Source organism: Piliocolobus tephrosceles, chromosome 1 (genome assembly GCF_002776525.5).
Source record: "Piliocolobus tephrosceles isolate RC106 chromosome 1, ASM277652v3, whole genome shotgun sequence".
In the NCBI taxonomy this organism is placed as follows: Eukaryota; Metazoa; Chordata; class Mammalia; order Primates; family Cercopithecidae; genus Piliocolobus; species Piliocolobus tephrosceles.
In genome coordinates, this window is record NC_045434.1 from 25,032,682 (window position 1) to 25,047,001 (window position 14,320).

Here is a 14,320-nt window from a genome sequence, read left to right on the forward strand (position 1 = left end):
GGAGTGTGGTAATGACATTGCCCAGGATCAGTTATTTGACCGTTAAGAGGTAGGAACCTCATCAATGGGTTTACATAGGGAGGAGATAGGAAGTAGAGAAAACAAAGCATTCTTCCAGTGCCCTGATCTCTTGCCATGTGGGCTAGTGCCTCATAAGTCCAGATAAGTTATACTATAGGTGGGATAAGGGTAGGGTAAGGGCTTGGGGAGCACTTTCTTTCTTTCTTTTTCTTTTTTTGAGACAACCTGGGCTCTGTCACCCAGGCAGGAGTGCAGTGGTGTGATCTCAGCTCACTGCAACCTCTGCCTCCGGGATTCAAGGGATTTTCCTGCCTCAGCCTCCCAAGTACCTGGGATCACAGGTGTGCACCACCACGCCTGGCTAATTTTTTGTATTTTTAGTAGAGACAGGGTTTCACTGCGTGGGTCAGGCTGGTCTTGAACTCGTGACCTCAGGTGATCCCCTTGCCTTGGCATCCCAAAATGCTGGGATTACAGACGTGAGCCAGGGAGCACTTTCTTGAATGTTCTCAGAGTTGTACATAAACCTGGGACATCAGCAACTTCATAAGTAAGGTCTTTGGTATAGACAGAATTTTATGTGCACATAGGATAATTTCTGGGAGGTGAAGAGACAAAGTGAGGGGAAGGGATCCATAGCCTTTATTAGATTTCCAATGGGATCCATCACCCCCCCAAAATTAAAATCTACTGCTTTATATGCTCATCGAATGATATGCCAAGCCCATAACTTCAAGTTTCTATGTAAGTGCTAACAGCTTATAAATATTCTTCAGCTAGACCTCTTCTCTTGTTTCTGGATTCCATTTACACTATACTACCGCCTGCAGAACATTTCCACTCTATTCCTATGGCTGCCTCAATGTCAACACACCTAAGACTCAATAATGGCTTCTTTTTCTATATTACCCATTTGGATGAATGACATCACCATTTGCCCAGGTACTAAAGTCCCTTTCTTTCATTTGCTGCATCTGATTAGCCACTAAACCTGGTCTCTGCTACCTCAGAAATACTTTTCAATTTAACCCTACCACTTCCTTCTCTCAGTCTCCACTGCTACTTCCTCCATTTACCCAGAAATGCAAATCACAGTAATAAGCCTTGAACCCTAACTGAGAAAATACTTTAGGTCACAATAGCCTAAAGTTCTAGCAGATTGAAAAATGACCACCTCTTATAACTTGCCAAAGTACTGTCTTGCAGAGATACTAATATATAATACCTTAAAATATCTTAGACAGCTATTCACTTATTTCTAACAAAATAAGTTAGAGTTTATTTTGAAATACAGGTGAATCTTTTGTGTATCCAAAGACCAACTTTAGGCTCCTTTGTGAGTTTTGGAGCCAAAAAGAGGAAGCCTGGAATGGAATGGAGGCTCCATTGGCAAAAGGAAATAAAGTTCTGGAAATGCCAATGTGTAAGGGCCTGGGTGAGTAGAGATTTATTTATTTTTTAATTTTATTTTCTACATGATGAATAATAATTGTACATATGTATGGGATACACAGTGATGTTTTGATACATACAATGTAAAATGATGAAATCAGAATAATTAGCATATTCATCATCTCAGACATTTATCATTCCTTTGTGTTGGGAATGTTCAATATCCTCCTTTTAGCTATTTGAAACTATATAATACTGTTCACTATAGTCATCGGACAGTGCTCTAGTACTCTAGAACTTATTCCTCCTATCTAACATAACAGTGCTGCAATGAACATCCTTGTACATTTCTCTGGTGAACATATATGAGAGTTTCTGCAGGGTAGATACTTCAAAGTAGAATCCCAGACTTAGAATATGTGTAGCTCAACTTTTGCAGGTATTGTTCAATTGTTCTCCAAACTGGTTGCATCAATTTGCAATGTAAACAGTAATAAGTAAGTTTCCAATCTTGCTATCACCCTGTGTTACAAAGCTATTAATATTTTTTAATTGGAATGGCTATTTTAATTTTCATCTTAGGTAAGGTTGAATGTCTTTTCATAGTTTTATGGCCATTTGTGTTCTCTCTTTTATGAAAAGTGTTTTCATTTCTTATGCCCATAATTGTTATCATTAATTTGTCTTTTTTTTTTTTTTTTTTTTTTTACAGGTTCTGGATGGTATCTCTTTTTAGCAGAAGCGAATCTACTGTAAAGCTAAAGAAACTTAGCTTTAGGGCCCCTTGCTTAGACAGGCTTCTTTCAGTGCCCTGGGAAGGGACATCGCAATATGTTTACACAATCATATGTATGTATTTAATTTGCAAAAATAAACTATTTTAACACTGTTTGGTTAAGACCAATTTTCTTTCCACTCCTACTTCCCTTCTATAACACCTCTCTTTGTGCAGGGTGATGCTGGGCATTTTGGAATCAAAGTGAAGGAAAACCGAGTTGGGAATACATTTAGTTTGGATTTAATAAAATATATTTATGGGGTTCTGAGTCATTTTTCATGTTATTCCTGGCTCTCCCACTGAAGAAATGTCTTCCAGGGATACTCCTGCTGCTCATGATGTGAAAATAAAGTACCAGAGGTTGCACTGTCATATAAACATGTCCTGTGGCACATGGCATCAGAAGAGTCCAGGTAATGGAAGAGAAGCAAGATTGGAGCGTGTAGAACCAGAAGCTGCTCTGTGAAATTTTATTTGATGTGGTTGTCAGACATGTAGATCTGTAAGTGGAGAACTTAGTAATCAGTGACATCTAGTCAAAATGGAAATTATCTCCTGCCAGGAATAAACAGATACAACCATAAATGCATCACACCTTTTTTTTTTTTTTTTTTTTTTTTTTTTTAATGAGACAGGGTCCTACTCTGTCATCCAGGCTGGAGTGCAGTGGCATGATCTCGGCTTACTGCAGCCTTGACCTCCAGGGCTTAAGCGATTCTCCTGCCTCATTCTCCCTAGTAGTTAAGAACACAGATGTGTCCCACCACACCCAACAAATCTTTTTTATTTTTATAGAGACGAGCGTCTCATGATGTTGACCAGGCTGGTCTCAAACTCCTGGGCCTAAGTGTTTCTTTCACCTTGGCCTCCCAAAGTAATCCAGAGGGATTACAGGTGTGAGCCACCATGTCCGGCAATATACCATACTTTATTTCTCTTTGACTGGGGTTCTAAAAATGTATATATTAGAAGTCCTGTGTTTGTAAGGCAGAAACCCTTAGCAACACCATAAGCAGCAAATACACTTGTAATGTCTCAGATATAAAAGAAATTTAATACAAGTTTCCCTAAATTTGACAATTTTAGAAATATACATGAAATTAGCAACAACTGTTTGTGAAGTGGAAAGAAACTGTTCTAAGATATTAATAACCCCGAATCCCACCACACTAAATCTTGATTAGTCATGTTAGAGATAGACTGAATTATTTTTCTAGTTTCTCTATGGAAAATAATATTACAAAAATCATTGTATGATGAGGCAATCAGAATATATAGCTAACAAACAGCGGTACTAAATGAATGTAATTGTTATGTCATTTCTGGCAGCATAGAATCAAGGCACCTCACAACCTCTCCTACAGATGTGTGTGCCCATGTAATTAAATTCTGACCAGTGGGGGATATATTAGTTTCCTAGGGCTGTGACAAACTGTGTGTTTTAAAACAACAGAAATTCATTATTTCACAGTTCTGGAGGCCAGAAGTCCCAAATCGAGGTGTTGGCAGGGCCATGCTTGTGAGATTCTAGGGGAGGGCTACTTCCATGCCTTTTCCTACCTTATGACGGCTGCTGGCAATTTTGGCATTCCATGGCTTGTAGATACCATACTCCAATGTCTGCCTCCATTGTCACATGGCATTCTCCCTGTGTGTCTGTCTGTTTTCTCTTTTTATAAAGACACTAGTCACTGGATTAGGGCCCGTCTTAATCCAGTATGATCTCATTTTAACTAATTATACCTGCAAATATGTTATTTCCAGAAAGGTTAAATTCTGAGTTTCTGGGTGGATATGAATTTTGGGGGCCACTATTCAACCCAGTACAGAGTTTAAGCATACTGTCCATGTAAATAATTCAGTGTAATGCACTTAAAATGTACCGGGGTAGAAAAGCATCTTCCCAGTTCTGTGCCTCCATGGGGTGATATTTACGTTCTTGTTTTTATACAAAGACAAAAGAGCATACAAATTCTATCCTTCCTCCCTCCCTCACATTTATCCTCTGTAGACATTGAAAGTCCTGTGAAAAGGCTGAAGCCACAAATAATGCGCTCCAATATGGTGTGGCTTCCAGGAAGTGTTCTTAAAGGCAGGGATGAGAACTTCTTAGCCTGGATTCCCTTTGCTTGTGGCCGGAATGCAGATGTAATAATTAGAGATTGAGTAGTTATAATGATTTGAGAACCAAATTATAGTTAACTATGAGGTAGAAGTCACAAGATAGAAGGACTATGAGTTCACCATACTCTTTGAGCTATCATATCAGCCCTAGACTTCTTACTTCTGGGCTTTGTTTACATAAGACAAAATAACCTCTATCTTAAGTAAATTATTTTGGGTTTTGTGTTATTTGTACCAGTGAAACTATTCCTAAGTCTTACAACAGCTTTTGTTTTTTAAAAATGTACATGATTTTAAATATACTTATTTTATATGCTTGTCTGATTATCACACTACTATTCCAAGTTCTTGGGATCTAATTCTGCAGCTTACTGTGTCTATTGACTCACACTCATGAATGATTTCTTTTTGTACATTTGTATTTTTGATGGATAGCTCATCTTCTTTGGAGGCTTTCTCTCTCTGTCTTTGTCTCTCCCATTGTCTGTGATTTGAATCATGGGTGTTTTTTCAAAAAGGCTTATATTTGCTTTCATGCTGTACCTCTGACATATCACCATTTGTTCTAGTTGCTGTTGCTGCAAAACTAACCCCCTCAAGTGTAGTGATACAAAACAACTACCATCATTTAATTAGCTCATGGAGTCTATTGGACAAAACTTCAAAAAGGGCACAGTGGGGCTGTCTGGTCTCTGCTCCATGGTACCTGGGACCTTAGCTGAGAAGAACCAAAGGCTGGGGGCTGAGTCATATAAAGCCTCTTTCATTCACATGTCTGGTGGTAGATGCTGAATGTTATCTGGGACCTCAGCTGGAACTGTTGGCTGGATTGCCTACAGCCTCTATGTGCCCTCTTGAAGTGACTGGGCTCATGGCATGGGGCTGGGTTCTAACAGTGAGCATCCAGAAGACAGCCAGAAAAAAAGCTGTCTTGCCTTTTGTTACCTAACCTTGGAAAGCATAGGGTGTCACTTCTGTCATGGTTGCGGCTCACTCAGATTCAAGGGGGAGGGAAAGTGGACTCCACCTTTTAATAGCAAGTATGTCAAAGGGATTTTGTAAGAAGAGCACGTGGCATGGGAAATGTTCTTATGGCCATTTTTGAAAAAAAACAAAACAAAACAATCTACCAGATCAGTTCAGGAGCAATTTTAATGTTAATTTCTTACTTTGGGGTTTTCTTGTCTCCACATGTTGAACCAACCCTAAATCCAGAGTCTCAAGTTCAAGATTTTAAACTGTCCACCCCTAAATTCAAGATCTCAGTGTGAGATTTTAAACTATCAAGGAAAAATTTTTCTTCCTCCTAGAGCCTAGGCAAAAATGGAGAACCTTCCACATAATTCTTCTTGTATCAGTTGGTGGACTTTGTCAAGTCCAATCTTTTATTGACAATGTAGACATCTGAAGGTAATGATTTTTATAATTGCCTCAGTTTTATATTTTTAGGCCTCTTTCTCCTTCACTGGCTGAAGCTCCCCAAGGACGGGCCCTGTGTCCTTCATCTTTGTATTTCTGGCAACTTACACAAACGCCTATTACATCGTAGGGGCTCAGTGAGCGGTTCTGAACTGAACGAAACTCTCTTTCCTTTATTCTGATGTCATGTTTCTGACTTTTAACAAGTATCCATTTATTTCTGCTGACCTCATTATTTTATCTTTTTTATTTTATTTTTTTTAAAGAATTGTTTGTTGTTTGAAGACTTCCTGTGATTACTGGAGGTACAAGACCATAGATGTCCAATAAATTAATAATGTTATGAGTTTAGCATTTATTGGATTCCTTTTATTTGCAAAGCAACAAGCATAAATATTTCAGTGTAATGCACTTAAAAGGTACCAGGGTAGAAAAGCATCTTCCCTGTACTGGTCCCCATGGAGTGATGCTTACATTCTTGTTTCTATCCAAATACAAAAGCAAGTACGAATTTCATCTTCCCTCCCATCAATGTATGCTCTATTGACATTGCAAGTCCTGTGAAAAGGCTGAAACCTCCAATGATGTGCTATGCTTAGTCTCAATCCTGGCTGAGTGTTATCAGTTATCACTTCAGCAAAGCTGGTGTGACTTGTGGATACAAAAAAATGAAGAGTGGAAGATGAATGAAGTTAGGAGAAATAAGCAACACAGAAATGCATTTTAAATAAAAATGTTATGATCACTAAAGAGAAACTTACCATTATTCATGGGAGAATCTTCTTCTTAACAATTCCCAGCATAATGTTTCTGTGTCTCTCTCTAATCCCTTATCAGATGTTTCCCATTGGTTCCGATATGATTGACTCTGAAGTTTCCATATTAATGGGGAGACTGAGAGAATTTTAAAAACTGACAATTACAAATAATCCCCAAAACCCACTTTAACCGTTAGTTTAATCTGTTGTCTCCCACCTCCAACTTTATTGAGGATTGCTTGTTTAAGCAGCAACATTGGCTCAGAATTTCATCCCCTTCCTTTTCCTTTAATAATGTTAATGGTAATAAAAATAATAATTGATATTTATATTGTGCTTTAGAGCTTACAATACATTTTGACATTATTTGGACAACTAAACTGTGAGAGGCCCATAAAGAACTGTCTCACAACACTGCTGTCATTCAGGTTCTTATTCTCATATTTTTGGATTATGGCTGTGGTTTCCCCTCTCTGTCTTTAGGCTATCTTACAATTGCTATGAGCACTATCTTCCTAAAGTTCCATTTGGGTTGTGTCATCACTCTGCTCAAGAATCTTCATGACTCACTACCGGAAATATAAGTATAAAAGCCAATTTCCTTAGCCTGCCATGGAAAACCTTCCAAAATTGACCTCAACATGCCATTCCAGTTTAATTGTCCATTATTTGTTTACATAAAACTTATGTCCTAGCCAGTCTACTATTATCCTTTCCACATCTTAGTTTTGGCTCTTACTGTTTCTCCATGTGGAGCTGCTTTCTTTAATATTTTCCTATTAAACCGCATTTAACTTTGAAGGTCCAATACACAATCCATCTACCTATGGAGCTCTCATGGCTGACAAAACGGATCTTTCTCTCTTTAAGTTTCTTTACCACATTGTTCATATGATACTTATTTTTGATTTAAGAAAATGGCTAATTTGGGCCAGGTGCGGTGGCTCACATCTGTAATGCCAGCACTTTGGGAGGCCAAGGTGGACAGATCACAAGGTCAGGAGTTCAAGGCCATCCTGACCAATATGGTGAGACCCCGTCTCTACTAAAAATACAAAAATTAGCTGGGCATAGTGCTGCGCACCTGTAATCCCAACTACTTGGGAGGCTGAAGCAGGAGAATCGCTTGATCCCGGGAAGTGGAGGTTGCAGTGAGCCGAGATCGTGCCATTGCACTCCAGCCTGGGCGACAAAGCAAGACTCCATCTCAAAAAAACAAAAACAAAAATACCTCCCCAAAACCAAAAACAAACAATTATATAGGTATGTGTCTTTGTACAGGATCCTAGCTTCTGCAATAGATTAGAACCCTCAATCTCAGTGAATTCACACAGTAAGACTTCAGTTTTTACTTATGTGACATTCTGACACGGCTTCTGGATGGAAGAAGCCATTTCGTGGCTCTTCCATTTTTAACACAGCCTCTCAAGTTTCCCTTGGTGGTAGTGGTGGTGGATGTCTTCTCTCTTTTACCTCACCTAGCAGGAGAAAGTACATGGACAAATTGTATATGGATGATTCTTATCAGCCAAAGCTGGAAACAGTGCCTGTTGCTTGCTTTCACATTCCATTAGAAATCTGTCACAGGCCACGAGAGAAGGTGGGAAATGTCTAGTCCTGTGCCCATGAAGAAGAGGAAATGAGTTTGGTGACTAGCTGGTTGGTTTCTTTACAGATTGTGATAATTTGTCTTTTTTCCCATTGTTCCATTATCAACCCTTAAAGAAAGACACTAGGCAATATAACTTTCTCTTTAGGAGATTCTTTCCCCCAGAAGAAGTTTTGGGGACAAAAAATTCTGCCACCTCTCCATTTCTCTTACTTTCTTCCATGGTAGAATAAATAACATATAGGGAACTCAGTGACAATCTGATGCCCACTGGACCAGGTTAAGCAGAGACTGAGGGAGGGACCGAGGTCATGTCATGCCTTCATTTGAACAATTTTGGAAATGTAAAAATTATGACTATTGATTTGATAGTGTCCCCCTAACGTCTTGGACAGATCTTTGCAAGTAATAGCTCTGATACTTAAACCTCCTTAGCTTAGTAATAATCCTGTCTCTGGGTGCTGCCACACTGGTAAAGCCACCGAATCCCCGGTTTATACTCTGCCATCCTCCGGTGTGCAAGGAGGCTGCACACCCTTTTCTGTTGTTCTCTAGGTCAGATCAATTGCCACAGGCCTGCCCTAAGGTCTGAGTTGAGACAAGAGCCTCATTTTGACTTCAGGTCTTAGCTGCATTCTCCGATTCAATGTAGTAGCTTTGTCATGTGTGAATTTTGCTAGGCTGAACTACATTTCCCAGAATCTCTTTCTTATGTATTGCCACTTAGGGGATCCCCCAGAGAGAGTCTTATGGGAAGTGAAGCAGCATCCACTTTTCAGCTCATACAAGTTCTCGCTTATCCACTGGAGCAAGGCAGTGGCTGGGCCTGCAATTGCTCCAGCCTATCTGACTCCTCCTTCAGCTTCTCCGACTCCTGGGCCAGGTGCGACTGTTTAGTTCCAATGATGATGGACCTGGTTTCTGTAGGACGCTCATACTATCCATGTTGAGGCAACAAGAACTGATGTTAGTTATTTATCTGTGTGAGTTTTGGCTCATGTGTATGGGTTCCAGCTTATTCTTGTTCTCCACTGTACACTCACCTTCCCTTCCCAACTGCTTGCCCTGAGGACTTCAAGTTCCAGCATCAGACATGAAGACAACAATTTTACAGAAACTGCTTAGCCATCTCCCCCAGTTGCATAAGGTCATATCCCTGTAATAAATCTATCTATCTATCTATCTATCTATCTATCTATCTATCTATCATCTATCCATCAATCATATATGTATTACTCATGTGTTTGTGGTGGTGCTGGCATAAACAGACCTATGGGTACTGCCAGCACATAAAATACATAAAATTATAGCAGATACAATCATGTATAGTACAAAATACTTGATAATAAATGACTATGGTTACTGGTTTATGTATTTACTGTACTATTTATCATTATTTTAAAGTGAACTCCTTATACTTAATTTTTCTGAAGTTTTTTGTTTTTGTTTTTTTTTTGAGATAGAGTCTTGCTCTGTTGCCCAGGCTGGAGTGCAGTGGTGGGATCTCAGCTCACTGCAAGCTCTGCCTCCTGGGTTCAAGCAGTTCTCCTGCCTCAGCCTCCCGAGTAGCTGCGATTACAGGCCCCGGCTAATGTTTTGTATTTTTAGTAGAGACAAGGTTTCACCATTTTGGGTAGGCTGGTTTTGAACTCCTGACCTCAGGTGATCCACCCGTCTCAGCCTCCCAAAGTGCTGGGATTACAGGCATGAGCCACTGTGCCAGCATTCCTTATACATAATAAGAAGAAGTTAATTGTAAGACAGCCTCAGGCAGGTCCATTAGGAGGTATTCCAGAAGAAGGCATTGTTATCATAGGAGATGACAGCTTCATGTGTGTTAATCCCCCTGAAGACCTTCCAGTGGGATAAGATGTGCAGGTGGAAGACAGTGATATTGATGATCCTGACCCTGTGTAGGCCTAGGTAACGTGTATGTTTGTGTTTTAGGTTTTAACAAAAATGTGTAAAAAGTAAAAAATAAAATAAAAATTTTAAAATGGGAAAACTTGTAGAATATGGAGATAAAGAAAATCATTTTGTGTAAATATACGATGTGTTTGTGTCTTAAGTTGTTCTTACAATATAAAGTAAAAAAGTTACAGTAAGCTAAGATTAATTTATTATCAAAGAAAGAAAAACACTTTTTAAAATGAATTTAGTGTAGCTTAAGTATACAGTGTTGATTCAGTCTACAGGAGTGTACAGTAATGTCCTAGGCCTTCATGTTCACTCACACTCACTCATTGACTCGCCCAGAGCAACTTCCAGTCCTGCAAGCTCTATTCACGGTAAATGTCATAAACAGGTGTACCATTTTTTATTTTTTATATGGTATTTTTACTACTTTTTCTATGGTTATATCTAACCATACACAAATACCATCGTGTTATAATTGCAGACAGTATTCAGTACAGTAACATGTTGTAGGTTTGTAGCCTAGAAGCCATAGGCTGTACCATATTGCTTAGGTGTGTAGTAGGCTATAGCCTCTAGGTTTGTGTAAGTATACTCTATGATGTTCGCACAACAAAGTCTCCTAAAAACACATTTCTCAGAATATATTCTTGTTCTCAGTGATGCATGACTGTACTCACACATAGTAAGCACACTACTAAGCACTTGACATATATTAGCTCATTTACTCCTCACAACAAGCTTTGAAGTAAGGATTATTATAATATCCATTTTACAGATGAGAAAATCAAGAAACAGAGAAGTTAAATTATTTACATGGTAGAGCTGCGCTTGAAATCCAGGCAGTCTGGCTCCAGAGCCTATACTCCTTCCTACTGTGTTATATTCACCTCTCTGTAACTTACGGGGCACTTAAGATCATTAACTCTGAGAGTTAGTGTAAGATCTAACATCTATTGAAGATTTACTAATGTACCAGGCATTAAATGCTGTACATGTATTATCTGTCTAGTTCTTACAACCATTCCATGACATAGGCTCCATTATTTTCTTATAGAGAAGGAAACAGAAGCTTAGAGAGGTTAAGAAACTTGCTTAAGGTCACACAGCTGGTAAGTAGCTGAGCCAAAAAGAGATGTTATAGGTGTGTGTGTGTGTGTGTGTGTGTGTGTGTGTGTGTGTGTGTTCTAGGCCAACCCCTAACCCATGATAGGAATTATTTCTATGACATCTTACAGTGTTAGATCTTGTGAACTCTATGGTGGGCCCACTACTTTCTTGCAATGTAGACTTGAACAACTCTGTTAGAAAGTTCTGTTAAACTTTTTTAAAGTTGGGAGGCTATTAAACTGGAGTGGCTCCAGGGCTTTACGTTCCTACTGAGCAAATCAAAGCCCCATGTAAACAGTAAGACAGAACCAGAGAATTTAACAATCAGAAATTGCCAAAAACAAAAACAAAAAACATATATATTATATATAATAAAATATATTTTATATATTATATATGAATATACAATAATATATAGTTAATATTATATTAAAATATAAATATATTTATATGTTTAATATTATATTAAAATGTCAATTTCAATATTTGCAACAATATTTAAATATATTCTATTATTAAATAGAGATGGGGTATCACTATCTTGCCCAGACTGGTCTCAAACTCTTGGCCTCAAGTAATCCCCCAGCTCTGGCCTCCCAAAGTGCTGAGATTATGTGTGAACCACCATACCTGGCCAAATATATTTTCCTTGTCTTCCTTCTGTATTCAGCCTATAAAAACTTTCTGCCCATGCTGCTGCAGTGGAGCTCTCTGCACTACTGGTTCTGAGTGCTGCCCAATTCATGAATTGTTCTTTGCTTAAATAGACTTTCGAAAATTCATTTTGTCTAAAGTTTTTCTTGTAACAGTTTTGGTGTCAGAATTAGAATCTGAAGGAGTTTACCCCAACCCCCCATGATGACTCCTGGGAGCAATGAGTAAACAGGCATAGGTACCTCATTGAACCCTTTATGCTCACTGCTTCTTGCTGTGCATTTGGAGATTGTGCTTGTATATAAGCTCTGCAACTGTTGTCAAGTTCTCTGAGTTCATTTGAACATTTTAAATCTGGGCTGGGTCTGGAAGTCATGATAAAAACCAAACTGGTTCCAGAAGAGAGGCCTCTAGTAGGTAAGATATGAGGAGACAGGGAATCATGGGTTCATCTGGATCCAAGGAGTCTAGAACTCCATCATCTGGAACTCTAGCCAATCTCATGTATGAGGACTATGGACTCAGGCCCTGTGCTTTCCTAGGGAAAATGGATAGACTTTACCAAAGGCAACTTAAGAGTTACAATGGCCACAGTGAAGAATTTTTAACCTAGTTAAAATTGTTCACCTGTGAAGTGCATTAGAAAATAAAGGATTCAAAATTCCTCAGAAACAATGGGATGTATTTTTTCATTGGCATATGGAGGCTCCAAAAAGACAAAATGAATCAAAAATTGACCCTCCAAAAAAATCCTTACAAAAGGCAAATGAAAATCTTAAGCAACTACTTGATGAAACAGAAGAAATAATATCTTGCCTGACAACTCTCATTACTCTTATTTTCTTTTTATCCTTCTCTCTTACTCTGAAAAATTTTTCACTTAGATACTTTCCTACCCCATAGATGAAAATAAAAGTAGATAAATGCCTTATAAAGTTAGGCCCAGATAAACCAGGTTTGCTTCTTTAACTTCTTTGGTCAAAATCTTGAGTTCAGATGTATAGTAAATGGTTTCCTCATTTGAAGGAAAAACCTCAGAAAATTGCTTAGGAATTTAAAATTCTCATTGAAGGATATAATCTAAGACTCTTGATCTTTACCATTTATTCACATGATACTTGCACCTGGCAAAGCCCATAAATTAATAACTGAAGCCAAATGGCAGGTACTTGAGAAAGATATCAAAGATGTGTTAAGGAAAAGGGTCCTAATCCAGACCCCAAGAGAGGGTTCTTGGATCTCGTGCAAGAAAAAATTCAGGGTGAATCCATACAATAAAGTGAAAGCCAGTTTATTGGGAAAGTAAAGGAATAAAAGAATGGCTACTCCTTAGACAGAGCCGCCCATAGAGCTGCTGGTTGGCCATTTTTATGGTTAATTCTTGATGATAAGTTAAACAAGGGGTGGATTATTCATGCCTCCTTTTTAGACCATATGGGATAACTTCCTGATGTTGCCATGCTATTTGTAAGCTGTCAATGGCGCTGGTGGGAGTGTAGCAGTAAGGGAGACCAGAGGTCACTCTTGTTGCCATCTTGGTTTTGGTGGGTTAGAGCCGGCTTCTTTACTGCAAACTGCTTTATCAGCAAGGTCTTTATGACCTGTATCTTATAGCAACCTCCTATCTCACCCTATGATTTAGAATGCCTTAACCATCTGGGAATGCAGTCCAGTAGGTTTCAGCCCCATTTTACCCAACTCCTATTCAAGATGGAGTTGCTCTGGCTCAAATGCCTCTGACAGATCCAACCACTCAATCTTTCAGGAATGGACCAATAGAAGACTATGAAAATAGCAAATAATCTCCTAGAATCCATTCCTAAAATATTCCCTCAAAAAAAGTCCACTATTTTGTCATTCCATCTTGTAAACAAAAAAAGAATAAACCGGTCTCTGACTATAAGGCAAGATCAGAAGTACTATTTGTAAAACATTCTGGTCTCATGCTGAGTCCAGGCATAGAAAATGCCTTTTCTGCCCTATCCATTTTGGGTTCTGCTCTAAACTCAGTAATATAGTTTGAAAAACACAGGCTGGGCTAGGAAGCTGCCTATTCAGCTAAATTAGTCTCCAAAATATGCCTTTTCAGCGTAAGTACTATTTTCAGCTGATTATTTTGGGAACCTTTTGTAAGAAAAATATACTTCCATAAAGGAAACCTTCATTTGTAAGGCCTCTCTGCATCAGAAAGAGAAGAAGGAGGCATCACTAAAAACTGTTACAATGGAAAAGGAATTGGCTTAAATCTACATAACAAGCCTTACCTTCCTGGCCTCCTTGTCTTAACTGGTCCTTCACCTATATGCTTTTTTGTTTCCACAAATGATGGTATTTAATCATAAAGTCTAAGCTCCATGTCTTTGAAATGTAAATTTTCTACCTTGTCTTATCTTAGAGCACTTTGGAAATGCAAATTTATGGGAAATGATTTATTGGAGGAAAACAAAAAAGGAGCTATGTGGAAACTAGCAAATGCAAAATATTTCAAATCTTTTCTACAAATATTGGTAAAATGTTCTAGCCTTCTGTGCAGATAATCTC